Below are 25,795 nucleotides of genomic sequence, written 5' to 3' on the forward strand. Positions count from 1 at the left end.
TATTTTTAAGTATAGTCATCATTCTGTACATTATATTGCCAGAATTAATTCATGTTGCCCAACTGAAACTTTGCCATCCTCAGCCAGTATCTCCCCTCCTTAATCCCTGGCAGTTACCCAGTTACCAGTCTGCTTTCTTGCTTCTATGAGTTTGACATTTTTGCATTCCACATACAGGTGAGATCACACATTATCTGACATTTTGTACCAGGTTCATTTCACCTAGCATTATGTACCCTATTTTAATCTGTGTTGTCACAGATGACAAAATTTCGTCTGTGTGTGTGTGTGTGTGTGTGTGCAGGTGTGTATGTACATCATTTTCTTCAGCCATTCATTCAATGATGGACACTTAAGCTGGTTCCATATCTTGCCTATGGTGACTAATGCTGTAAGGAATATGGTATGCAGATCACTCTTCAATACAGTGATTTCATTGCCTTTGAATATGTACCCAGAAGTGGGATTCCCAGGTCGTATGTTAATTATGTTTTTAATTTTTTGAGAAATCTTCACACTGTTTTCTACAGTGTCTACCAAATTGCATTTTAACCAGCAGTACACAAGAGTTTCCTTTTCTCCATGTCCTTGGTTGTGAGGTGATATCCGATTGTGGGTTTGATTTGTGTTTCTTGGATGACTAGAGATGTTGATCATTTTTTCACATATCTACTGACCATTGGTATGTCTTCTTTATCAGATTGTCTATTCAGAGCTTCTGTCCATTTTAAAATTGCGTCATTTGTTTTCTTTCCATTGAGTTGTTTGGGTTTCCCTACATATTTTGGATATTAACCCTTTATCAAATGTATTGTATACAAATATTTTCTCCCTTTCTGTAGGTTGTCTCACCATCCTTTTGATTTTTTTCCTTTGCTGTACAGAAGCTTTTTAGCTTGATGTAATCCATGTTGTCCATTTTTATTTTGTAGTTCGTGTTTTGGGGTAATATCCAAAAAGGCGCTGCCCACACCAATGTCACGAAGCTTTCCTCCTATGTTGTCTTCTAGCAGTTTTACAGTTGCAAGTCTTATATTTAAGTCTTTAATGTACTTTGAGTTGATTTTGATATTTGCTGTGAGATAGGGTGCAGTTTCATTTATCTGCATGTGGCTATCCTATGTTCTGTATCCAGCATGTCCTTAAATGAGAAATAGGTGCCAGATTCCAATTAAGAAAGACTATCATATAATATATAAAAAATCTGTTTATTTCATGAATAATTCATTAAAAGTGTTAGTTTTCCTATATAATGCATTTGATCAGGATTAAGAGTTGCACATCTGATATTATTATTAAAGTCAAGTATAAATAGTACAGTGAGGATTATCCTTTCAATGCAAAGATGTTTACTGAGGAATTTAATACAAAATTTTGGCCTTTATACCCCAGATTCTGGGTTCTCTCCCAGTTGGCTTCTGTTTTGTTTTGATGAAATTCTTAAAGTTAGCACGACTTGTAATTGGTAATCTCACCACTTCAACTTTTCAAATCTAAATTTCTATCACTTTTTAGATTTGATCTAAGAAGATGTTATAATACTGGCCACCTACTGTGATAATGATATTGAATTTCCTTAAGTCACATTTTCCTTATCTATAGCAGGAACATAATTGCAGTAAGTCACTTCTCCATTCTTATTTCTTTTTCTTTTGAAAAGCAGTAAAGAAAATAAAGCCCAGTGCTCTGACATCACATATGCTCTTTTCATTCTCGTCTCTTTTTGGCCTAATATGGCACTATGTGAGTCAGGAAGGAAGTATTCAGGAGCAAAGCAGGGAGTGATGGGCCTTATCAGATGCATCTCAGGTGTTGGCCGGTTCCTTTTTGTGTGTCCCACTTCTTCTAATACAAGAGAACTTCAGAAAAGTGCATGGAGAAATAGAATTAAAGCATGAATTTGTTTTCACGCAATAATTTTTTATTGAAATCCATGCTTTTTTCATATTCTTTTTTAAAAATATTTATTTAATTGAAAGTCAGAGTTACACAGAGAAAAGGAGAGGCAGAGAGAGAGAGAGAGAGAAAGAGAGAGAGAGAGATGTCTTATATCCGTTGCTTCACTCCCTAACTGACCACAACAGCCAGAGCTGTGGTGATCTGAAACCAGGAGCCAGGTGCTTCTTCCAGGTCTCCCACATGGATGCAGGGACTCACGGACTTGGACTATCCTCCACTGCTTTCCCAGGCGATAGCAGAGAGCTGGATCAGAAATGGAGCAGCCAGGACTCGAACCAACGCCCAAATGGGATGCCGGCACTGCTTTACCTGCCATGCCACAGCGCCAGCCCCCATAATATTCATTTTTGTTAGCTTTTTGTAGACCCCTTGTATGTATGATTTGCAGTTTTTTTTGACCAAGCTAAACTTACCTTTTAATTCCACTTTCCGTGAACTTTTGAAGTCCCCCAACACTGCTGATCACAGCATTCAGAACTTCAGTAAGAAAGTGAAACCTCATGGTAGGGAGAAATAGTCTCACCTTCAGCTTTTCTCCCTGCACTATTCCTCATCCTTGCCAGCAAAGTGGATCTTCTGCTGTCTTCCTACAGCCAGTTATCAACACTTGCCGATGGCCAGTATTGGGTAGAGACGTTCGTGAGCTCCACTATTGCTCATGCCCGCTTGTTCATTCCATTTTTTCATCTCTTGCAAAGTGTCACGACAGCCCTCTTCATGGCAGATTGTTTGCATGGTACAGATCTTTCCTTTCCCTGGGAAATGTCATGGGGTGTGTGGAGGGCAGTGGTTATCAGAAGATATATTTTAAGAAGCACTGTTCAGCCAGTTTGAAAAGCTGTGTAGCTGTAAACAAATGCTTGTGGACTTAATTGTATATACAATTCCTCTCTCATTTGCTTTTTTCATTATTTTTCTTTATAAAGGGGAACAAATTTCATGTATTTCATATATACAGTTTTAAGAACTTAATGATACTGACCAGCGCTGCAACTCAATAGGCTAATCCTTCGCCTGCGGCACCGGCATCCCGGGTTCTAGTCCCGGTCGGGGCGCTGGATTCTGTCCTGATTGCTCCTCTTCCAGGCCAGCTCTCTGCTGTGGCCAGGGAGTGCAGTGGAGGATGGCCCAAGTCCTTGGGCCCTGCACCCCATGGGAGACCAGGAGAAGCACCTGGCTCCTGGCTTCGGATCAGCGCAGCGCACTGGCCACAGCGTGCTGGCTGCAGCGGCCATTGAAGGGTGAACCAACGGCAAAGGAAGATCTTTCTCTCTGTCTCTCTCACTGTCCATTCTGCCTGTCAAAAAAAAAAAAAAAAACTTATTGATACTTTCCACACTACCCTTACTCCTTCCCTCACTCCCACTCTCCCTCCTTCTTTTCTGATTTTGCTTTAATTTTTATAATGACATACTTCGAATTTCAATGTTGGTAGGAGCTGATGGTCATATGCCTTTAAATTCTGTTATTAGACTTGTCTGGCAGATAAAGTCATAGAGGTCAGTTTAAAATCAATGTAATATCAGATTCCTAAAGTTTAGCACAGATTATCATGTAGTCACAACTCCTTGGATTCTGTTTACATGTCATTTCTACATCCAATATCTGATTGAAAACTCACTGGACATTTAAGGAAAGTGAAACTCACAGAGAAAGGTGATTGGCCCAGGTTGCTCAAGAAAAAACATAGATTTTCCTTACAAGGCCCCTCATCAAAATTTGCAGAGAAAAGAAACAGAAATAAGAAAACTTGTGTTAATGCAAATTTATACTGGTTTCAAGCATGTTCATTCTATACATGCACACTATATATCCTTAAAAAAAAGACTGGCATTCTTATTTGATGACATGTTTTATTATAGACTTAAATAACTCAAATCCTGTGTTGTGTTTCAATATAATTCCTTAAAAGTGTGCTGTCGACTTAGTTGAAATAAGTTCAACTTAAGAAAGCAGGCTTGCAGATGACTGCTAACTTGTTTTCACAGTTATAATGTATCTTTGTTTTCTAGTTCACTTACTGTGGAAATTATGCCAGCATATCAAGCAAACTGTATGAAAATAATAAGTTAAAAATGGCTATTAAAACTATGAAATGTAAAATGTGAGTAATTTTAAACATGCCTCTGACAGCAAGTTACTGATGAGTTACAATGTGGAAATAACGACTGTTATCTTCCAATATTAATTTTTAATGAACTTTTTATATTATTAGATGTTGTTTGAAACCTTCAAAGGGCCTACACATAGAATTTATCAAATAACTGCTGTGGGTTCTTTGATTGTGTGACATTATGTGTTGGTAAATAATTAGAATGTGTAAGTCATTTAGAATGTATCAACATGTATAAACAAAAGTGGCATTTATGGGAACATCGACATCTACCTGTTTCTAGATGTTTTGTTGAAAGAGATGTTAATCCTTGTTCTAAGGATAAAGATAAGGACAGTTAAAAAATTTGCACAAACTGACCAGCATCACACACACAGAAAACTGGAATATGGTTTAAAGTAGCCAATGCATTTTATAACAGATAACTGCAAATGTGCTTATATATTCATCCTCCAACCCTTAAACATATTATCTAAAACTACTATAGATCAATTTGTCCACCTAATGGCAATATTCCAAGTAAGAATAGACTTTTTAACACAGTGACCTTTTTTTCCAGAACTTGTTCTAAAAGATTTTTGAAAAGGAAATCTACAAAAAAATAAAAATGTTCTCATAGTAGTACTATAATTGAAAAAAAAAAAAAAACAACTTGGGAATGAAGTTGATCCCCAATTAGGGAAACATATAAACAAATTTCATCATATTATTTTTTTTTTCCCCACAGGCAGAGTGGACAGTGAGAGAGAGAGGCAGAGAGAAAGGTCTTCCTTTTGCCGTTGGTTCACCCTCCAATGGCCGCCGCGGCCGGCACGCTGCGGCCCCGGTGCACCTCGATGATCCGATGGCAGGAGCCAGGTACTTATCCTGGTCTCCCATGGGGTGCAGGGCCCAAGTACTTGGGCCATCCTCCACTGCACTCCCTGGCCACAGCAGAGAGCTGGCCTGAAGGAAGGGCAACCAGGACAGAATCTGGCGCCCCAACTGGGACTAGAACCTGGGGTGCCAGCACCGCAAGGCGGAGGATTAGCCTAGTGAGCCACAGCGCCAACACATCATATTATTTTAAAAGTATTATGTAAGCATTGAAAATAAAAAGTATAACAAATACTTTTTTTAACTTTTATTTAATGAATATAAATTTCCAAAGTACAGCTTATGGATTACAATGGCTTCCCCCCATAACGTCCCTCCCACCCGCAACCCTCCCCTTTCCCACGCCCTCTCCCCTTCCATTCACATCAAGATTCATTTCATTTTCGATTCTCTTTATATACAGAAGATCAGTTTAGCATACATTAAGTAAAGATTTCAACAGTTTGCTCCCACACAGAAACATAAAGTGAAAAATACTGTTTGAGTACTAGTTATAGCATTAAATCTCAATGTACAGCACATTAAGGACAGAGATCCTACATGAGGAGTAAGTGCACAGTGACTCCTGTTGTTGACTTAACAAATTGACACTCTTGTTTATGGCATCAGTAATCACCCTAGGCTCTTGTCATGAGCTGCAAAGGCTATGGAAGCCTTTTGAGTTCACTGACTCTGATCATATTTAGACAAGGCCATGGTCAAAGTGGAAGTTCTCTCCTCCCTTCAGAGAAAGGTACCTCCTTCTTTGATGACCCGTTCTTTCCACTGGGATCTCACTCGCAGAGATCTTTCATTTAGGTTTTTTTTTTTTTTTTGCCAGAGTGTCTTGGCTTTCCATGCCTGAAATACTCTCATGGGCTTTTCAGCCAGATCTGCATGCCTTAAGGGTTGATTCTGAGGCCAGAGTGCTGTTTAGGACATCTGCCATTCTATGGGTCTGCTGTGTATCTCACTTCCCATGTTGGATCATTCTCTCCCTTTTTTATTCTATCAGCTAGTATTTGCAGACACTAGTCTTGTTTATGTGATCCCTTTGGTTCTTAGTCCTATCATTATGATCAATTGTGAACAGAAATTGATCACTGGGACTAGTGAGATGGCATTGGTACATGCCACCTTGACAGGATTGAATTTGAATCCCCTGGTATGTTTCTAACTCTACCATTTGAGGTAAGTCAGCTTGAGCATGTCCCGAATTGCACATCTCTTCCCTCTCTTATTCCCACACTTATATTTAACAGCAATCACTTTTCAGCTAAGTTTCAACACTTAAGAATAATTGTGTATTGATTACAGTATTCAACCAAAAGTATTAAGTAGAACAAACAAAAAAAATACTAAGAGGGACAACATATTAAGTTGTTCATCAACAGTCAGGGCGAGCACTGATCAAGTCATCGTTTCTCATAGTGTTCATTTCACTTTAACAGGTTTCCTTTTTGGTGCTCAGTTAGTTGTCACCTATCAGGGAGAACATGTGGTATTTGACAGGCAGAGTTAGACAGTAAGAGAGAGAGAGACAGAAAAGTCTTCCTTTCATTGGTTCACCCTCCAAATGGCTGCTATGGCCGGCGCGGTGTGCTGATCTGAGGCCAGGAGACAGGTGCTTCCTGCTGGTCTTCCATGCAGGTGCAGGCTCCCAAGCACTTGGGCCATCCTCCACTGCCCTCCCAGGCCACAGCAGAGAGCTGGACTGGAAGAGGAGCAACCAGGACTAGAACCTGGTGCCCATATGGGATGCCGGCGCTGCAGGCAGAGGATTAGCCAAGTGGGGCATGGCGCCCGCCCCACAAGTACTTTATTTTACAATTTTTATCTTTTTTAAGATTTTTATTTATTTACTTATTTGAGAGGTAGAATTACAGACAGAGGGAGAGACAGAGAGAAAGGTCTTCCATCCTCTGATTCACTCCCTAAATGGCCGTAAGAACCGGAGCTGGGCTGATCCAAAGCCAGGGAGCCTGGAGCTTCTTCCAGGTCTCCCAAGTGGTTGCAGGGGCCCAAACATCTTGGGCCACCTTCCACCGCTTCCCCAGGCCACAGCAGAGATCTGGATCAGAAGAGGAGTGGGACTTGAACAGGCACCTATATGGGATGCTGGCTCTGCAGGCTGAGGCCTGGCCTACTACTCCACAGCACTGGCCCCTATTTCATAATTTTTAAAGATTTGTTTGTTTGAAAGGCAGAGTTGCAGAGCGAGACACAGAGGGAGAGAGAGAGAGGTCTTCTATCTGTTGGTTCACTCTCTAAAAGGCAGCAACAGCTGGAGCTGGGCTAGACCAAAATAGGAGCCTGGAACTCCAGATGTGTCTCCCACCTGAGTGTCGGGGTCCAGAGCTCTTGGGCCCTGCTGCCTTCCCTGGCATAGTAACAGGGAACTGGATAAGAAGGAGAGCGGACAGGACTTGAACCAGGGTTCATATGGGATGCAGACCTCACAGGATGTGGCTTAACCCACTGTGCCAGCAATGCCAGAACCTTATTTTACAGTGTACAAAATGCTGCATAATGTATGAATTGATGATGTATGTACATGAAAAATGCTTATAAAATTCTATGTGAAATAGTAAATAAATTTATAATGAACTATGACTATAACTGCATAAAACTCTAAATGGGAAAGATTGCATTACATATATAAATGTATGTGTGTATATGTAGATGGATATACATACTATATATGTGATAAGACTGTATATATAATCTTTTTCAGTATTATGGTCTTTAAATAGAAATTTGTCTTCATAGTAGATTACTAAATTTTGAACAGGAGATGTAATATGATTATTCTCTATAGTAGATTAAAATGAAAAAGTTATTGCCTTTTTAATGATAGAATATAATTCTTAAAGCAAATATTTAAATAATATTTTATGCAAATGCATAAATTATGGGATTTTCAATTATTTGCTTGTAAAACAAATGTAATTTAATAGAATAATTTCAGCTCACTCTATATAAGTAAAACTTAAGTGTACTCAAAGTTTGTTCACCTTCCAAAAGCAACTAAAGTTATGACTATCCCAATTACAATAGAAATCATGAAAATATTTTCTTAGTTAAAGCCTAATTTAAGCTAGAATATAAGTAATTATATTTACCATTTTTCTTAAGAGAGTTTTTGGGAGATGCTTGTCAAACTGTCTTCCTTTTCATTTTGAGCCTCAATATAATATCTGAACAGTATAGTGAGCACCTAGTTTCATTTATGTTTACTTTTTTTTTTTTTAATTTATTTACTTATTTGGAAAGCAGAGTGACAGTGAGAGAGGGAACCACAAAGAAAGATAGGTGCTCTATCCACTGGTTCACTTCCCAAATGGCCACAATACGCAGGGCTGAACCAGAGCCAAGCCAGGAGCCAAGAACTCTGTCCAGGTCTCCCCCAGGGGTGGCAGCGACTCAAGTACTTAAGATGTCCCTCTGCCTTCTCAGGCTTCTTAGCAGGGAGCTGGATGTGAAGTGGAAGAGCAGAGACTCAAACCAGCTCTCTGCTCTGGGATACAGGTGTCACCGTGTTGGGTTAACTCACTGTGCCGTAAGGCCATTCCTGACTTTGTATTTAAGGAGCAAATCGCAGCTCTTCGAAATAAGCCTTGGTGAGCCAGTGAAACATTTCCTCCATGTAAGTGTGTTAGATAAAATTTATCTCCATTTGCAAAGAAAGTAGATGGCTGTGAATGAACTATTGAAAGCCGAAGTGCTTGATGTACATCCACTTAGTCTTGCTTTCTTTCCAGTCCCTCAAATGTTCTTTCAACACACGGACCAGCCAGTAGCAGGTGGGTGGATTTTAGGCTGAGCTCAGATATTCTGGCTGGGCTCAAGACTTCTGTGCTCCAGACGTCAGCTCCCGAGAAATACGTACATGTGGGAGCCAAGTCTGCTGCTCAGTCAACAGGCGGGCGCTTGTTTGTTTGTTTGTAATCCGAGTTCTCCACCAGCTGGCTCCTGCTTTTGTCAGAAAGACACATGGAAGCCAAACAGAAGTGCAAATCAGGCTTAAGTAACATGACCAATGTTATCGCTGAGCTAGGGGCCCCACTCAGCCCTAAGCAAATTTATTTTACCATTACAGAGGATATCTCTGAAATACATGCTAGAGCAGAGGACATTTTTGGTAGGAGTAGGAGATAGATTTTCTAGGCCTTGTGTGCACTGTGAGCTTACTCTTCCCCTTTTAGAAATAAAGTTACCCCAAGACTGTGATTATGGATTCACGAGTATATAGCACACTGTTTGTATCTGTAACATATCCATTCTCTCTGTGTAAGTGTCTGAGTTTGTACACACACACCCCTTTCCTTTTCCTTATATCTGTTATGTATTTCAAAAGTCAGCCCACACTGCTCCATAACTTGTCGTTCATACTTTTCAGATGTTTCTATAGTTACACACTGATCATAAAGTCCAGATCATATTTTGCACACTCTTTTTTCAATAATATCTTATAAAACGTCTTTTAAAAAGACCTAATGTAGTCTTGGACTTTCAACCATGATTGTGTCATAGCACATGGATACGTGTAAAATTATTTGGGATCTGGGACCATGTCTCTGGTGATTTTGAAGGTTTTACCATCAAGGAATATACATATTCCATGTGAACTGACTTCCTGAAGCAGGCTGAACACTGTTCTGGTGGAATGGAGAAGCAGCTGACAGCCGTCACCCAGCTGCCAGGTGCCTGCTGGGAGCCCCCGACTTCATGTCTTATGGCAGGGGAGGGGCCGATTGTACCACAAGCCTGTAGTTTCACAAAGATTTCAGATATGCCCGGTAGTCCTGATTGTACATTTTAAAATAGCTTTAAATGTCCAGGGATGCCTCCCCCGAAGACACAAGGGGTAATCTTCAGGATTTTTCTTTTTCATGCTCCTAAGTGTTTTTCTTCCTAAAACCATGTGACTTCAGCTAGAAACATTTAGGTCAAACCAGGCCAGTGGGTCTTCTCCTCTTAGAATAGAAAAAGGCATTAAGAGACACATCTTTTGCACCTGGAAAAAATTACCATGCAGTAAAAAAACCAAATTATGTTTAAGAATACAGTAAATTACGACTGCTCAGGAAGTGTTCCATTGCATGATTTTAACAACAGATGCTCTCCCCAGCTTACGATTGTCCCACTTATGGTTTTCCACTTTACAGTGGTGTCCACGTGATACACACAGTGGAAACCATACTTCACAGTGTGGATTTAGATCTTTTCCAAAAGGTGTGGGCTGACGACACGTGGCAAGATCCTCTGTGGCCATGTCACGCGGCAGCAACAGCCGTGGCTCCAGTCAGCCCTGTGATCGTGAGGGGAAACAAGGGACACTGAACGGGGTGCTGTGCTGCTAGTGGTATTGTGTATACAGCTAGTTAATAAATTACACAAGATCTTTAGCACTTATATAAGATGGACTTTGCGATAGGTGATTTTGCCTACTATAGGCTAACGTAAGTGTGCTGAGTACACCTAAGCTGGGCAAGTTGAAGGCAGGATCTTTAGTGTGTTAGGAATATTCAATTCATTTTTGATTTAATGATATTCTCAACTTATGATGGGTTTGTTGGGATGTTAGCCCATGCTGTGCAGGGACGTCCATGTGTGCCACATTTCCTATAATGTTAAGAGACTTCACACAGACTGTCTTTACACATCTGCATAAAATGACTGAAATGCTAAAAACATATGTATTTCAGATTACTCTCAATTTTTGCCCAAGTGAATTTCAGTGATTCCACAGTAATTGCTTTCCACAACTTATAGGCACTGCCACGTGGAGTTGTCTCTAAGACCTAATAAAAGAGTCAAATGGAAGGGAGTGGCCAAGAAAACTATTTTAGAAAAGTACTCTTTAGTTCACCAAGTAGAACTATCCTGCTCACCCATGAACCCAGTTCAACCCTACATGGAAAGATTACAAGGGATTCAGAACAAGTCTTCAAGAATATCTGTGTGAAGTTAAGATACTGCCATGGGGAGGTATCAGGAAGGTACCAACACTGGGCAAGGTGAAGACAACCAAGGCATCTTATTTACTCTTGCAAGTCTCAGCGTGATTCTGAATGATTTCTTCTTCCTACTTAGACTTATTTATTTTTTTAAGATTTTTATTTTTACTTATTTGAAAAGTAGAGTCAGAGAGAGAGAGAGAGAGAGAAAGAGAGACAGAGATCTTCTATCCACTGGTTCACTCCCCAGATGGCCACAACAATGACGAGGGCTGGGGAAGGCCAAAGCCAGCAGCCTGGAAGGCCAATCCAGCAGCCTGGAAGTCAATCCAGGTCTCTCCCACGGAAGGCAGGGACCCAAGTACATGAGCCATCTTTCTGCTGCTTTCCTGGGCACATTAGCAGGGAGCTGGATAGGAAGTGGAGCAGCCAGGACCTCAGAGGTAGCGGCCCAACCCATTGCATCACAACGCCAGGCCGTCTCCTTCATACTTTTAAGCTTCAATGGAAGTTTCTTTTTGATATCTGCTTCTGAAAACAGGATCTCAAGTTCCATGGGGGTGGGGATGGAAGTTCTGAGATAAAGAAAGGGAGAGGGGGAGCTCTTTCTAAACAGCTACGTCATAGGATTACTGTGAGAATTAACTGAGATACTGTCCTAAAGTTTCTCAAAAGACAGGTAGCTAGGTTGTTATTCCTTCCCTATTCACCACCTGTTTACCTCCCCATCCCCTTCCAGAACAACCTTACTTCTAAATAATGCATAAATGATTGCAGGAGCATTAGCATGTGTGGGCAGGTTCATATGTTACTGAGTTAACTCAGCAGTGACCTTAGCATTCCACCCCCAGCCTTTCCCCTTCATTAACCCTCTTCTCCAGCTAGTCGGTCAGGAGTACGCCAGGACACCTGGTGAACTGTGAGGCCAGTCATGCACCAGAACATCATCTCTCAGAGTTTCCACAGATATGGTTCTGCCTCAAAGACTAGACGGAGCTCCTGTCGCTCACCATTAACTGACCGGCCATGGAGCGGCTGCCGTCTAGATGGGTCACCAAGAAGACCCATCGCAGTTCCATAAAGTCCTAAACTCTATTCATAGCCCACTGGAAACAAGCACTCTCCTGTGAAGCCCAGCGAGTTCTCCTTGAGAACACAGGAAGTAACTCAGGACTAGGTGGGGCAGTTGCGGGTTGCGGGGTGGGCTTTAAGTGCTTTTTGTCAGCACTCTGCAGGGTACAAAGCAGTTCATCCTTTGACCCTCATACCACCCAGTCCAGGAAGCAGCTCAAACAGACTCCCTCAACAAATCCCTGTATTATAGATTAAAATCCAGATGCCTAGGACCTGAGATAAACTGCGAGTGAACAGTGGTGGCTGGAGAAGGAGGGGAAATGTCAGGGGCGAGAATTATTTCTTGTTCACGCCCTCACTTGAAATTCAGCAAATAAGTCTTTGCCTCCAAGGGAAAAAATACAGAAAGAAGAATAAAGTGTTTATAATGTATTTTGCAAGCTTAAAAATTGATCCCTCTCCACTTCTAAGAACATGAAAATATGGAAAATAAAAACTGAGATTCTCCAGGGAAATCTGTAGAAACATGTCTGTAATATATCCATGCAGAGCAATTCTGTTTTATGCAAGAGACTCCTTCTTAAAGACCCGTCCCCACACAAATTAAAGCATGCATAAGTCAAGACTAATCTTGAAAACGATGATGGGAATTTTTATGAGAAATTTTAATTGACGCTGTCAGTCAGCTCTGAAATACATCTTCACTATTTTTTTTAAAAAGTATATCAGAGTTGTTTTCATAATTCCAGTATATTAACAAAACACAAGACTTCACTGTTATATTGTTTTGCTTTTAAAAACAATTCTTAGTTTTGGCAAATACTTTAATTTTCTAAGATTCATCACCATGCCTGGTTACCTGGGCAAGGTAAGCATAAAACTTTTTGTCTTGAGATTTGTGAGAATCAGCTACACTGAAGTCTGCCTGTGTGTGAGTGTGTGTGTGTGTGTGTGTGTGAGAGAGAGAGAGAGAGAGAGAGAGAGAGAAAGCTAGAGAGAGATTATTAAAAAGCCCACCTCCCATGTTAGCTGATTGGCTCTGTGCCATCTTGGCAGTTCAGATTTACTGCTCCTCTGACCTCCTGTTGCCCTAGCTGTGATTTATGGAGTCCAGAATCTCTTGAAAGGCAAGGTGCCTGTAGTTTAGGGTCTTTCCTTAACAGCCCCTTCTCTTCCCCTGCACTGTTTTGCCTCGGGTTCACCTTGCAGTGACCTTGTAGGACTCAGCATTTTTACCTGGGCTCCGGAGCTGGCTGGCAGGGGAGAGAGAGCCGGTGGTTTCCATTCCTGGGTGATGGAGTCATGGGAGAAGCGGCAGTGAGCAAATACAGAGTAGGACCTGAGCCTGCTGAGTGTGCTGTAAGCGGCTCAGGACGGCAGCTGCTCTGTCTCCCAGCCTGCAAGTGCAGCCTGCATTTGTCACTGACCACTGAAGTGTGTGTGTGTTCAAGGTGAGAGCTGGGTGCTTTTCCTTAACGTGGAGACACATTGCCAGGTACTGCTGCTGATTGTGTTTGATACTTTGGGGATATTTCTATCACCACAAATTCAGGACTTAGACTTGTGTAAGGTTTTATTTATGCCCTTGTTTTCTGTCATGATTCATTCAGTCTGCCGTGGAGTCCAAATTGTGACAACAGATTGGACATAGCGCTGTTCTTCCACGCTGAAATGTGATCGTTACAGTGCCGATCTCTTGGATTCTTTCATTAATTGCTGCTGCCAGATGACCTGGCTGTTCCCATACAGAATTCCAGTGCTAATTTGCAGGCGCAGGCAAACGGCTTCAGAGAGAAATCTGAATTGCTGTATCCTTGAATACTTGCTGTGGTGTAGTCGTGGCTTCAGGCACAGTGTGGTGGTTGAAACTTTTGAGAGAGTAGAGTGCCTTGTGGTCTGATCTGATGCTCAAAATAACGTGGAAGTTTTCTGTGTATTTGCTTGTCAAAATGAAAACTTCTACTTGGCCGTTCGTGTGTTTATGTGTGACTTTAAAAATGACTGTTTGAGAACCAAAGGAAAACTAAATAATACTTTTAATCTTTTGATGTACTTATAGTTGACTTAATCAACCAACAAAGCCTTTATTATCAGTTATTTGAATTTTGCAACGTCACAGGCTGTGTAGGAAGGACAATACAAGCACTGTGTGAGCTTGTGAGAATTGTGGGAACACAGAGTGAGTACTCATGGTGAGTACATACAATAGGAACCAGTAAAAGCTCTTGAGTAAACAGATGGGCCTCCATCTGAACCAGATTTGAATGTTAGCTACTTAAGTGCACCTAGGAAAAACAAGGAGATGCATTGTTTTGTTATCTCTAAATAAATGTGCAAGGGGTTTGTACTTATAAAACACATATTCTTGAAAAGGAAAAAGTATGGGAATTTGGTAATATTTACATAATATAAGGAAAAGAAAAGTTATCCAATTTAGAAGGAAAAAGATGGTACATTAAAATGAGGAATAATTAAAAGGGGATATTGAAAATACTCCAACTGCTCAAATTTTTATGTCTAATGAAAGCATAATAGCATACTTAAGAAAATTCAGAGTCAGCAGAAATAAAGCCAAGAGCCCAAATTCTTAATAAAACATGTTGTCAACTCATGGAATGTACTTGTCTGTCTTAATTAAGTTGAATTCTGTTGTTGAGATCCATAAAATTAAAAGAAAAACAGTAAACTTTAAAACTTCATTTAAAATTGGCCTCCATTTCAGAAGACTTTGGAAGTTAATAAATTTAATTACAATGCAGGGAACATTAAAATTACTCAAAACAAGTGACAACATACAATATGAAAATCATCCATCCTACTCTTGAATTCAGTTAATTTAGAAAGAAAATTGTAACACTCAGCTAGAAAATCATCTTTCTACATAGTGACTGCTAAGTTCCTCGGATAATCTCTTTACAGTTTCTTGTTTTCAGAGTCTGTGAAGCTGCTGTAGGAGCTTGAGCAGAAAACACCTTCCTCTAACATTGTCAGGCTTTCTGTGCAGGGAAAGAACAATACTTGTTTAATTTCACAGATGGGTAACTTGGGGCATGCAAAGGATTGATAATTGGCATTGGTATTAGAACCCGTGTTGCATTGGCTGTTCTGCTTCTGTGTTCTAAAATTTGACCACTCTTTAAAAGTATTTAACATCACTTTATCCCCATGGCTGAAAAGATGTGCCCCAGGACCTCTTATCACTTTTTTATAAACAGAAGAAGTATTTGTTTTTGTATCACGATCAGAGTCCAAAAGGTTCACATGAGTGTCCATGTGTACCCTTGATCAGCTTACATACAAAAAATTTAGAAAGTTAGTCACTTATTTGATGAACCATAATCAGTAAAAGCAGACAAGAAATGCCTTGGATACTGTCTGCATTTATTCTTTAGATAACTAGCTTACTGCAGCATGCAAAGAGGTTTAAAAGGTTTAGAGATTATGGGTACTGACCTCAAAGCACAGGCCAGTCGTTCAAGCACATTTACTTCTATACAGTTGAGCTCTCCAGGTTAAAAGAAGAGAAAAGCCTTTAGGTATATATGTGTTAAGGATCTCTCTTCTTCTAAAACACTCAAACTTAATACTTTGTATTCCTCCTTCCCTTCGTTCTTCTTTTAGCTTGATGGCTTTTATTTTAGATTTTAAATATCCCAAGTTTTTAATGTACAGAACCTTCTTTGTTTTGACCTGTACTCAGCATCTGCACACTGGGCACAAAAGCAGTTAGGATTTATCTTCTGGGACTAAAGGAAGTCCTGCCTCCCCTGAGATGAAGAGATCACTGCCTACTGTCTGGGCAGGAAAGTGGGGAGAGAGTGGGGCAGAGTCGGATAAATAGTGGCCATGTTGACAATGACTGTGCCCATGGTGGCCAGCATTTCTGATCCTCAGGCTTTTTTGACCTATCTGATTTGTAACCAGGAACATCAACAATCATTGACACATATGAATGTAGATATACTATCACAAAGACTTTTGGTAAACTGAGATTAAATATGATATTTTCAAAGACTATCAGTTTTTTATCTATTTACTTTAGCCAGGAAATTCTGTTCTGCCTACTGACCCCTCCCAAAGCTAAGTAGATTCAGAACACATAATCAGCACTCACAGCCTTTTAACTCACTTTTACCTTATATTTTTAGATCCCTTCAGGTAGGCCTAGGTTGTTTGGAAGGTAGGGCACGTGGCGTGACTGTGCCTCTGCGCGATGTCCCTTTGAGACCACTGTTTCCTGACAGCAATTGGCAGGCCTCCATGATGAACTTCTGTGCTACAAGGGGTTTGTAGGTGGAATAGGAACAATTAGTGGCAGGTGACTCTCTGTTGGGCACAGGGACTACAAGCAATAGGAGGTACCCCCAAATAATGATCTGAAATACATATTGCAAGTTGAGAACCTTGTGATCCAAAATGCTTGGGACCAGAAGTGTTTAAGATTTTTCCCCTGGATTATAGAATATGTCCATATATATAATGAGATATCTTGGGGATGGGGACCCACATGTAACCACAGAAATTATTTATGTTTCAAATACATACGTCCTGGAGGGACTTTTATTCAGTATTTCTAGTGCAGTAGTGTTTTGACTATGATTTGTTGTATGAGGTCAGATGTGAAAGTTTATACCTATGGCATCTTGTTGGTGCTGAAAGTTTCAAATTTAGGAGCATTTGAATTTTGGGTTTTGGGATTGGGGATGCTCCACCTGTGTTACAACTAAGGCGAATCTTGTGCTTTAAACATTAAAGGTGTTTCTACGAGAGTACGCATCATATCTGATCCCAACATCTCCCCTGGTTCTGCTTAACAGCCACCTAAAAAAAGTACTAATAAACCAATTAATGTAAATTCTTTGTATTTCAATAACCAAAAACCTTATAAATATGTAATTCAAGTAATCTTCAAACAAAGTAATCACAACTTCCAAAATTTTCTCTTGTACAAGGGTACTTCAAAAACATTGTGGAAAATGGAATTTAAAGATGTTTATTTTGGTGTAAAAAATTCTGAAATTCCATGTATAGTTTTTTAATAATATGTACTTTCTGTGAGCTTTTTGAAGATACCTAAGTATATTAGACCATAGAGAATGTCTAAGAATTCTATTCCAGTATATTAAAGCCCAGAAAAGAGACCTTTATGTACTCCCTTCTGATGGAATGTTTTAACATCAGCATGCTTTGTGTATTTTGATGATAATTTACATAAAAAACTGGAGGCTGTCCTTTCTCCAGCTGTTGTTCTCTTGTTGAATGAAATTTCGCTTGACTGATAATTCATCAAAACATGCCAATGTGTTAAGAAGAATTATTTTGTAGCCACAAAGAAGTGTCTTTTTCTTCCTAAGATCATGCAAGAACTATGTTTTCCAGTATAGGTTTTACTATTTTTCAGATATAGTGAGGCCAACAGATCAGGAAAGGATTGCCATTGAAAAGTTATTTTGTCACTCTCAGATCCCAAGGGCACAGGGGCCTGCCATGGCATGCAGGGGCCATAAAGAAAAGCACCTGTGTGCATCAGGAAGCAGAGAGACCCCAGGTAAACATGGGCAAGAGCCTTTTGTGGTTTCTGCAGGCAAGAGAAAAAGGGAGGGTGAGTAGGCTCAAGGTGGCCTCCTTTATGTGATATCAGTGGACTCTAGGGTAGACGGGCTGTCCTTAATTGTCTGGCACCTGGACCTGGCATGATTAGAGCAGGGATTATGGCCCTGAGTATGAGAGCCTGACAGAGGAGGAGGCTGTGGCATGGGCTCTGGATCAGCCAGTTTGTATGTGGAAGGCATGCTCACAGGTGACTCAGTTACTATCTCTAGGTATTGGCTGGTTCAGAGGGAAAATTTCTCCAGGATCATTGAGCCATGGGTGGCCAAGCATCAGAAACACAAATATCAGAAAGCATGATTCGTATAGATCAACCCAAACAAGAACAGACTACTTAGTATTATTTCGCCAAGTTCAGTGTCCATCTGATTTGTCCATTGTAGACAACCATCTCTTGAACACAAATGCATTCCATCATTCAGGTACCTCTCTTAGTAAACTCCAAAGAAGTTTTTTCAACTGTTTTGCTTTTGTCTTTGGTTTCAGTACTTTAGACTAACAAAAGAGTTGAAGAGAAATGAATCCTCATTACTTAATGAACTTGGTACCTTTCTTCACCCTATCCAGCTATATATTATTTGGTTCAGACACTAACAGTAAATGTTTTCATATTATATTCTAGCAAAACCCCTGATCAGGGTAGAATCATAAAAGGAATCATCGCCTTTAAGCTTCATTATTCTCTTTTGTGAGAATCATATTTTAGAATGCAATAGTTATTGAATCAATAATTGCTCAGAAAACAGATACGGAAACACATCAACCAAGTTACTGGCAGAATTTTCTAGAGGTCCCCAAAGTTGCTTTTATGCTCTTTTCAGTCTCATTTTTGAAATAAAGAAGTTCAGAAAAGAAGAGTAAAGTAGTTTGACTATTTTCCTCAATTTCCTGTTATTTAAAAGGATATTTAACTAGCTGTGCCTTTATAAGCTAAAAAAAAATATGGCAAGGGATATGCCTAAATTGAGGAACAATGCAGTTTCTAGCTGAACTAGCAAAACTGTCACTCATAATATCTCTTCCTTTCGAGTAAGAAACAATGCACACAGGTAGGAAAAAACTTTTAAACATTGGAATAGGATAATTAGGTTAAAAATTAGAAGATATGAGTGGATGTTAATCCTCTCAAAATAGCATGTAATCGAGTAAGTGAAGATCTCCATAACAGGACTGTTTTCTTTGCATGTCTCATTTTTATTTTTTAAATATTGAAGACAGTTGAGAAAGCCTACATATGCTGTTTCAATGGAAATGGAATTTTTCTTTTTTTACTCTCCCTATTTAGTTTCTTCATCGCAGTTATTGGAATGTCCCACTGGAATTCGGTGTGGAAGAATGTGGAAATAGAAAACAGTAGGGGAAGAAGGAATAAGTCATTAAGAGGCATTGGGCATTGTTACAATTAGATAGCAATTTAGACTAGGAAAAGCTAGATTTAGCCCTTCTACCAAACTAAATTCCAAAAGAGTAGACGGTTTCGACATAAAACGTGAAGTTCTAAGCGTGTTACGGAGTCGCTGTGTTGTGCTTGCTTACACAGAGTGGATGCTGTACCCCTGCTGTCAGGAAGCAGCCACAGCAGGTCTGGAAGCAGCATTCTGCTGCTTGGGTAGGACCTGAGTTGTTGATAGTCCTGACATTTTTTGTAAGAAGGGAGGTATCAAAATGACCTTTTTGTGGTGCTGCCGTCCCCAGCATTCTCTCTCTCAGGCTCCCAAGCTCCTGAGAAGAAGGAGGGCAAAGAAGATACAAATCTGAATTACAAATGTCTTTTTTTAAAAAAAATATATATTTAGTTATATATTTAAAAGAAAGTGACAGAGAGAGTGGGAGAGACAGATCTCCCACCTGCTGGTTCACTCCCCCAAAATGGCTACCAAAGTCAGATCTGGGCCAGGCCAAACTCAGAAGCCAGGAACTCAGTCTGGATCTCCCACATAGGGTGCCAGAGGCCCAAGTACTTGGGCCATCTTCCTCTGCTTTCCCAGGGAGCTTGATCTGAAGTGGAGCAACTGTGAGGCCAGTGGCACATGAATATGGTATGCAAGTGGCAGCTTAACGCATTGCACCACAACAGCCCCCATTTTTTCCTTTTTAATTTCAAAGCTGATGCCTATATTTTATGCTGGAGCCAGAAAAGTATATATAAAAACAAACAAACAAACAAAAAAACTATGGACTGCTTTCTTGCTCTATCTAACCTCTCCTGATTCCTCAATCTGACACTTGACTAGGCCTCATAGTGGCATCACGTCCTCTGTTATCTGCAGGTTTTTGATCTGTGATTTCCCTTGGGTTGAAAGTGGAATGAGACGCAGGCAGCTGTGCGCACTGTCTTCCGGGATGTTATCAGACTAGACTGAATTTATTCCAAAAACTATCATGGGTGAGGGCTTGGTGGGGAGTAGGAGAGCTTCTGTTGCAAAGGTTTTTCTTTAGGGTCTGCGGATTCCTGCTTCTTTCCCACTCCCTATTCCTCTTGTCCATGTCTCCACGCTGGAATTCCTCCCCTCCTGTGACCTCACGTAGCATCTCACACCATCCTCTGACCTGGATGAAAGAAGCGCTTATGTCATTCACGCTTTGTGTCTCAGACTGGCAGGCTGTTTAGAGCAATGTGCAGTGTTCCTAGCAACAGATTAAGGCAAATCTACAGAACTTCAAAAGCCTGCAGGCACTGAAGAATCACAGAGAACCACCAGTTATATTTGGAACTTCTGCTTGTGGATTTGTGTTATTAGCTATGAAGCCCAGAGCAGTTTTTAAACACCTTTTAAAATAATTTTAATAGAAACTTGGAAGGTACAACCAATTTTTTTAAAGTCATGATGAATTTAGTCAAAGCAATATAAATGAAGACCAAATGTATTCGTGTTAGAATTTTGTAGTAGAACATTTAAAGTTTGCTTTAAATAGAGATGTTTTAGCAAACACTTATGGTATTATCATGATTTTGTGGAGGAGTGAGTTTTTTCTAGATTAACTGGAAGGATAAGGTTGGGAAAGTTATCAGAGAGAATAAAAACTAAAGGGAGTAAAATATAATAAATCTGATTTTCACAGAATGGAGATCTCCTTATCATCGTATGTTACCTCCTTCCATGAAACCCAATCCCATATTGTGTAAAAGAAAATTAAAATACCTCCAACATATGCTATGTGAAGTACAGTATTTTGATTCAGTTTCTCTATAATAGTCATCTCTTTCCCCTTGGCTTCCTTCAATTGAGACAGAAATCATGAAGAAGAGGTATGTGTATTCATATCACAAACCATGTGGAAAGAGGGAGGGATAAACCAGCATTCTGTAAGCATGCAAAGGAGCGACACACCTGTCAAACCCCAGAGGAGACCTATGAGGTCCGCATGATTGCTGGTGGAAGACAAAAGGTGACCACGGAGCTCATCCTGGAAAATCCACTGATCCTGAAGAAATATCAAGATGAGATGAGAACTTTAATATAGAGAGAGCCTTGTGGCAGTTGGTGAGGGACACATGTTTATCATCCTTCGCTTTGCAGGGGATTCTGCTTCCTCAGTCATTTCCCATGAAATGTCAAACATGACAACATTTATATGGAAATCAGAACATGACAACATCTTCCCAACGTTCACAAGGGAGTGGTGCATCCATCTAGTTGGGAATCTTGAGAGTATAAACAACAGGATGAATTATATTCAAAGGAAGTATCATGGCCAAGTATCAGAACCAAGAGTGTCACACCTTTACTTTCATGGATTTTCCAAGCATATTTTTACTCTTTTAAAGTGAAGACAAGGTCTATAATCCCTTATAACTTAAAAAAAATTTAGAAGTGTGTTTGAATCATGTTTGCTGATTTATAGGGACTCATCACTTAGGTAATGAGAGAAATTATCTCATTCTTACCTACACTCTCACGAAGAAATCCATGTGGGTTTGTCTTTCTCTACATGTATTCCTTGCAAACTTAATAGCTCTCATAATGTTATATCCAAAGGAATGCTTTATCTCATTGTAGAAAAATGCTCTGAAAAGAAACTGGTAAGACTGTTAGCAACGTGCACATGATGCAAAGAAATATAATTAAATGGGGAAGCACAGATGAGGACAGTTTTGAATAAATTATGACATTAAATTGAGCAGTATTGGCAATCTGATAGCATGTCATCCTTTTTTAAATTTGTAAAATATCTTTTCTTTATTTTCATTTTATTTGAAAGGCAAAGAGATAAAGTAATAGAGAAACAGATACAGATCTTCCAACCACTGATACACTCACAAAATATCTGTAACAGCCAGGGCTGGGCCAAGCTGAAGCCAGGAACCTGGAGATCAATCCAGCGCTCCCTCATGGGTGGAGGGATCCAAGCATATGAGTACATGCTGCATACATCCCAGTGTGTGCATTCTCAGGAAACTGGATCAGAGGCAGAGTATCCAAGGCTCAAACGAGGCTTTCCAATATGGGATGTGGGCTTCCCAAGCAGCAACTTAAGCACTGTGCCAAATGCCCAAGTGATCCTTCTTGAAGCCTGCGATGCCAGTAGGATCAATTCACGCTTTCTCGTGGGCAAACCTCCGACCTTTGTGTTGTTACCTCATCTGTGTATCAGATACTGTCCTCACATCCTTCACATTCTCAACCCATACCACTGAGTTGGGAAAAGTGATAACCATGAGAGACGGGACTGGCTGCTTCATTATAACCCTGCTATTCAGAAGGTGCGTATTGGATTGGCGGCTTCAGAGTCACCTCCGATCTGGTTGGGAAGTGGCACCTCAAGCCCCATCCTAGAACTACTGAGTGAGAACTGGTGTTCCCTGCACCTGCAGGTGATTCATTGCCTCCTCACCAAAGTTTGATCAGATTCTGTTGCTAATCAAGAGGGCGTTAGAGTAGGAAGATATGACTCGACAGCTGAATATATAATTAGCAAATCTTTCAACCAAGTAGTGTACAGTTTAATGCATTTTAAAATTGCTGTACTAAACAACAACAAAAAGAAATAAAAGATTAAAATCTATAGGACAATAGATAATTTCAAATAACTGGCTCTCGGTGGCTCGCACATGGTTACCTGGAGCTTGCCATTGAGGCTGTGTTGTCTCAGAGCTGTGTGTCCTTTGGAAGTTGTGTATTCTTGGTATACTTAACAGAGAAAAAGGATACTTTAATTTGAATAATTTCTTAATGTGAATTGTTTTTTTCACATTGACACCTTTCAGCTGAAATATTAAGCAAATTGCTTATATTCATCCTGTAAATATCTAGCAAAGGATCTGCCTATGTTATAAGGTACTTGAATAATATATGAATATAAGGCAAATATTAAAATTCTTTTAATCCATAACATGAAAAGGAGTCAAGAGCGTCATATACTTATAAATATTGTTTCAATGGAAGCTATTTCAGTTGTTGTTCTGACTCATAAAGTAGAAGCCCTATTTTCAAATGCCAAGCAAAGGAACAAAAAAGGAGCATTGTATATGTTAGGGATTCTGTAAATGTGTACCCTTAGCAAATATGGGCCATTATTCTAGCACAGCTATTACGTTTTTCAGGTAGTATTGATAGTATTGATATCTGTAGAGGCAGTTCTAGGAACCCAGTTTAGATGACCATTTGTTCTCCTTACTGTAGATTATTCCTCAGGAATGGGCCCAAAAGATGAGCACATGCAATGATAGCTCAAAGTTGTTGTTGTTGCTTTTTCCTGTGCTTAACTTTGCTTGTGCAAGTTGGTTCTTTTCAGCCGCCATCGTCTACTATTTGAGCCAACCTAACTAGTTGAGTCATACAATTTAATCCTGAAATAAGACCTGCCAAGGGGGAAGAAAATTCCCTGAGTAATGGGGAAAAGTCATTTGAGTTTATAATATGGTCTTCTAAGTGATTGAAAACATGTGGGATGTGGTGAACTCTTGCTTCACTTAGTTCTGCCTTTCCTGCCCTGCAGTCCTTGTGCTTCCACAAAAATGCGATTCAGCCGGAAGTTGTGGCTGTAGAGTCTATGTTACAGGAAGACAAGTGGAAAGAAACAAGTTTAAAATAAAAGGGGCAGAATTAGACTTTGTCCTGGAGTCATCTTGGGCAGATACTTATAATAGCAGAGGATGCAAATGTCACTTCCCAAGAGGAGCTCTGAGGTCAGGGTTCTCACGGGGGTGGGGAATTGAAGTGACATGTGATTGTCCACAGTAAACTGTGCTTAGGAGAAGTCTGCTGTCTTAAATTCCAGGATATCAGCAAGTATAAACTGTGGTCCATATTCTGGTTCCATTGAAACTGCCACGATGTGGGCGATCCTGATGATACATTTCCATACATGAGAATTAACCTTCGTAACTGCAAATTAGGAAAATATTGATGATATTTTTGTACCATCATCTCTCAAGCTTTACTCCTGGTTTAGATTTCTAGATAAGCATTGTATTTCTGACCTGTTGGCTCTATGTTAAATAGTAAACACACACTTGGAACATGTACTAACAGCATCAGTTAACTGTTGTGATCATCCCTGTCTGCTGACATTTGAGCTCAAATAATGTCTTAAAAGCATAGTGAACCTGTATGAGTATTGTTGCTATGTGCCAGTCATTCTCTTAAGTGTTCTCATCCCTGAACAATTTAAATTCTCATCTGTCCACAATGCTAACATTGATGAAAGAGGAAATTGTACAGATGAGGAAGTTGTGACATATTGATTTTAAATAAATTGCTGTGTCAACTAATGGCCAAGTCAGAATTCAACTTTGACTCCAGATCCTGTGAGCATAACCACTGTAGACACTGGCTTTGAAAAAAGACAAGTAGTCATCCTGAATGTGTCTTTGAAATGTCAAAATAACTATCTTAAAATATGCTGTTAAAATCTCCCCTATTGCATAATTATTACTGCAGGTGTTATACTCCTCTCACCTCCTTTTTCTCAGGAATTGTATCCTCTCTTAAGGCACATTTCCTTTTAGATTTAAAGCAAATAAAATGATTTCCCCAGCAGGCTTTGCTAAGCACCTGCTCTGCTTTACTCCCATGGGGGATTCACTTTGGCTGTTTCCTGGTCTTCCTCTCCTTGCTTCTTCCTCTACGTACACTGAGCTCCTCACATGTACTTGTTATCATTTTGGTCTGTAGGCAGCTCCCATAAAAATCATGTCAGTTGTCACAACCAGAGCATTACCATGGAATTTTCATGCACAACTAATAATTTAGATAACATCCTATGTATAACACCTGCTCAATTCCAGCAAGAAGAGGAAACACAATTACAATGACCTAAAAATAATAGCTACTCCCACTGCTGTTGGACAGCATCATGAAACAAGAAAGACTTAAAAATAATTGCACAAGTTATCTTAAACATTATCAACAGTAATTTGTAAATAAGCGTTGCTTAATATAGTCCTTGCTTCAAAGTATCTTTCTCAAAGACTAAAGTGTTAATGCTGATTAGAATTTGAATATCAGAGGATACTTTCTAATGTGCTGTATCCCCACCTTTTTATCAGTAGTATTCATTCAAACTTGAATCCCTGAGAACAGTGTTTTTGTTCACAGTGATTTTTTTTAAAGATTTATTTTTTCATTGGAGAGGCAGAATTACAGAGGGGCACATGGAGGGAGAGAGGGAGGGAGGAAGAAAGAGAGAGAGAAAGTCTTCCACCCACTGTTTCACTCCTCAGATGGCCACAACGGCTGGAGATGTGCCGATCAGAAGCCAGTAACCAGGGACCTCCTCTAGGTCTCCCACACATGTGCGGGGGCCCAAAGACTTGGGCCATCCTCCACTACCCTCCCAGGCGATAGCAGAGAGCTGGATCAGAAGTGGAGCAGCCAGGACTCCAACCAGAGCCCATATAGGATGCCGGCACTGCAGGCGGTGGTTCTACCATCTGTGCCATAGTGCCGGCCCCCACAGTGAATTTCTTTATAACTGCAGATAAAGCATTAAAATTGCATAATTCTAACATTATTGAGAATAAAACAATTTCACTCTGTTGACAAAGCAAATGCAACACTAATGCCTTTAACCAAGCTTAATTTAGATGCTATATGTGCTTTTCAAGCTCAATGACCTGTGTTTGGAGAGAACAGAACAAGACAAAATAGATAAAAACACATAACAGAATAAAGAAGTAGACTTTGACTTAAAAATTATTTATGAAAATTAATTCCAAGTTCACTATTACCCTAGAGAAATGAGGAATCTTTTTTGCTGGGCTGCATTTTAAATTCTGCCT

At 40.0% G+C, this 25,795-nt stretch overlaps 1 protein-coding gene and 1 long non-coding RNA gene across 14 annotated transcripts in view; one reads left to right on the plus strand and one right to left on the minus strand.

Moving 5' to 3' along the window:
- The window catches only part of ARHGAP24 (Rho GTPase activating protein 24), an 867,261-nt gene that overhangs the window by 675,281 nt on the left and 166,185 nt on the right, over positions 1 to 25,795 (plus strand). Inside the window, exon 1 of one of the 13 annotated variants that reach the window (XM_051819598.3) lies at positions 13,207 to 13,456. The exons of 9 other annotated variants lie outside the window; for them this stretch is intronic. The gene's annotated coding sequence lies outside the window, so the exon portion shown is untranslated. Of the gene's footprint in view, positions 1 to 13,206; positions 13,457 to 25,795 lie in introns of those variants that run through there. 3 more of the 13 variants (XM_051819599.3, XM_070047905.2, XM_070047904.2) reach the window with 3 other exon arrangements.
- On the minus strand, positions 8,154 to 13,333 carry LOC138843541 (uncharacterized). Its single transcript, XR_011378360.2, has 2 exons — positions 13,198 to 13,333; positions 8,154 to 8,902 (listed from the first exon to the last, which is right to left on the minus strand). It is a non-coding gene; the product is annotated as an uncharacterized LOC138843541 (long non-coding RNA).

The sequence above is a fragment of the Oryctolagus cuniculus genome, chromosome 8, assembly GCF_051225735.1.
Source record: "Oryctolagus cuniculus isolate XC-2025 breed Fujian yellow rabbit chromosome 8, ASM5122573v1, whole genome shotgun sequence".
Classification (NCBI taxonomy): domain Eukaryota; kingdom Metazoa; phylum Chordata; class Mammalia; order Lagomorpha; family Leporidae; genus Oryctolagus; species Oryctolagus cuniculus.